The sequence below is a fragment of the Hippocampus comes genome, unplaced genomic scaffold (assembly GCF_001891065.2).
Source record: "Hippocampus comes isolate QL1 unplaced genomic scaffold, H_comes_QL1_v1.1 scaffold405, whole genome shotgun sequence".
NCBI lineage: Eukaryota > Metazoa > Chordata > Actinopteri > Syngnathiformes > Syngnathidae > Hippocampus > Hippocampus comes.
Genome location: NW_017805864.1, coordinates 298,582 through 301,381, shown reverse-complemented (window position 1 = coordinate 301,381; position 2,800 = coordinate 298,582). Strand labels below are relative to the sequence as shown.

The 2,800-nt window shown below is 44.4% G+C and overlaps 1 protein-coding gene across 2 annotated transcripts in view; it reads right to left on the bottom strand.

Annotated features, from left to right (window-relative positions):
- The window catches only part of sntg2 (syntrophin, gamma 2), a 72,318-nt gene that overhangs the window by 19,169 nt on the left and 50,349 nt on the right, over window positions 1-2,800 (bottom strand). The window lies entirely within an intron of this gene.

Sequence of the window (2,800 nt, the reverse complement as noted above, 5' to 3'; positions counted from 1 at the left end):
AAAAAGGGAGGAAGCGTGTGTGCGAGCGGGCGAGGGAGAGGGAGAGCGGCGGCGGGGGCCGCCCGCTCCCCCTTTTTCTTCTCTCTCTCTCACTCGAGGCCTCTCGTCCCTTGGAAGCCCGTTACCGGGAGGGCCGACCTTCGGGAATAAATCAAATTTGAAGGGAGGAAAGGATAGAGCGGCCTTTTTCCCCCCTTGTTCCCGGTTCGATTCCCGTCGCTGACAAACCCAATGGGAGCAGATACAGCGAGAACAGCAGAGGCACCAGAATTGAGCCCCGTGGAACACCACATGACAGGAGAGCAGTGCGTGACTCAGAGCAGCCAAGGCTGACACAAAAGGTTCTGTCAGCTAAATAGGACCTAAACCACTCAAGAGCGCTACCGCCAATGCCCACCAAGTGCTGCAAACGAGTCAGCAGAATACTGTGATCCACTGTATCAAATGCTGCAGTTAAATCCATCAAAACTAGACACACGTAGTCTCCAGTGTCATTTTCTAGGAGGATGCCATTAGAAACACGTAATAGGGCTGACTCCGTGCTATGCATCGTCTTGAAACCTGACTGGAAGACCTCCACGATGTTATGTTCATCAAAGAAAAATTTCAACTGCATGTGCACCACTTTTTCCAGAATTTTTGAAATGAAAGGCAGTTTGGAAATGGGCCTGAAATTTGACAGCACATCTGGATCAAGACCAGGTTTCTTGATCAAGGGTTGGACCACAGCATGTTTCAACTGTTGGGGAACTATACCAGAAGAGAGGCTGCTGTTGATGATGTCCAAGACCGATGCACCAACACTCGGGAGTGTCTAAGTGACCACAGCTTGGGAACTTGTGCTGTTGGTGGTTGCACTAACAAGGAAAAGAAGTTGAATCTATGACTACAAGAGCAATGTTTTGAAATGACACCCCGGATGAGGACAGAAGGTCTGCCGTCTACTGAGCAGAAGCTGGAGTCCATGCAGGAGATCAGTGCGTGCAAAGTAAATTTAGGAAATGCAAGAAGAGCTCCACTTGTGGAGAATGGAAAATTGGTTGCTGCAAGGGGGCTTTGCAGGAACTTGGAGACCGCCTTCCACCTCTGATTGTGCATATACGTGTGATTTTAGGGTGGAATTTTTAATATAAATATGAAAATGATCATCACAATGTATTCAGTGAATTGATTTCTACAATGATTTAGAGGGTTCGATGGACAGCGTTGTCACATTTATAAACGAAATACAATGACATCTGCTACATGTATCAGCAGAGCACAGAATCTGCCTGGTTGTGCTTCGATCAAATCCACCAAAATCGTGTTACACCATCTGTGCTACAACTTCGACCTGATTTTAGTTGGTCTAAGGCAGGGGTCGGGAACCTATGGCTCGAGAACCAGGTGTGGCTCTTTTGATGATTGCATCTGGCTCGCAGATACAGTAAAACTCCTCGACAACGAAACCTACATGGGCGAAAATACCCCTCGTGTGAAAAAATCTTCATGCATTAACACTATTCCCACTTTCCTGCCCCCCATACAACGCAAAAAAACCCTGTTGCGTTGTACGAAATCTTTTTCTCTGCTCTTGCCTCGCGACGAGATTCACTACAACGAAGTCTAATCCAACAGTGACCTCTACTGCTTCGTTCGAAAACGGGAACAGCAACCACCACACTGGTTTACACATGCGCAGTAGTCCAGGAAGTATTTGTTATTGTTCGTTTCAGACGCAGCAAGAACGTTGCATTGCTAAAATTGCTACAAAACGGACCTTTGGATGTCAAGCAGCTCAGACAAGGAGAGCTCTAATGCTGGAAGAGAGGGTAAAAGTGATCAAAATGTAAGATGGAGGAAACATAATAAAAGACATTATCCAAGAAACTGATGTAAGTGAAAGTGATTGCTGATCGTAAATTTCGCTATTTCTTTCCCTTTTTTTCTTTCTACACTGACAATATGAAGTGTCAAATAATTGTATGCTCATTCTTATGCACTATTGGAATAAAAATAAAGAGTACACATACGTTTGTGTGTGCGTGTACACATACGTTTGTGTGTGTGTGTGTGTGTGTGTGTGTGTGTGTGTGTGTGTGTCTGTTTACATCTGAGATCAAATTTGCTACAGTGAAAAACCCCTTGTGAAAAATTTCTTGCTGCAAACATGATTTCGTTGTAGAGGAGTTTCACTGTAAAACAAAATCTTCTCGCTTGTTAAATCCACCCATCGATTTTTCACTGCTCTTGTCCTGTTCAGGGCTGCAGTTGGCTACAGGAGAAATTTTCATTGGATGATACTGGCCTACGTTGGTCGTTGCTGGGGAAACAAGTAAACACCCCCTTTTGAATCAGCCCACTCCGTCATTAGCTCAAAGCTAATCCTTTGACGAATAAGATGGCGAAAAGAAAAAAAGATGAGGAGTATGGTACACTTCAGGACGAATGGACCAAAGGATTCGCCTTTGTGGAGAGAACAGGTTCTGCGGTGTGTCTAATTTGCAATGACAAAATACCATCAGTCTAACAGTCGAATGTAAAGCGGCACTTTGGCACGCGCCTTGCTACGTTCACATCAAAATACCCTGCGGGACACAGCAGAAGGGAAGCGTGCAAGCTACTGAGCAACTCCGCATATGAACCTGACAAGCTGACTATAATTTCGCTAGTTTTGCTGAATCTTTAGCAATCGTGAGGAACGGAAAACCACATTTATGGTGAGTATTATCACAAAATTATTTAAAAGAATGCATTCAGAGGCTTATTATACTGACATTTTGTTGAATTCACTGTTAAAATACTGTACAGTTTTCATATA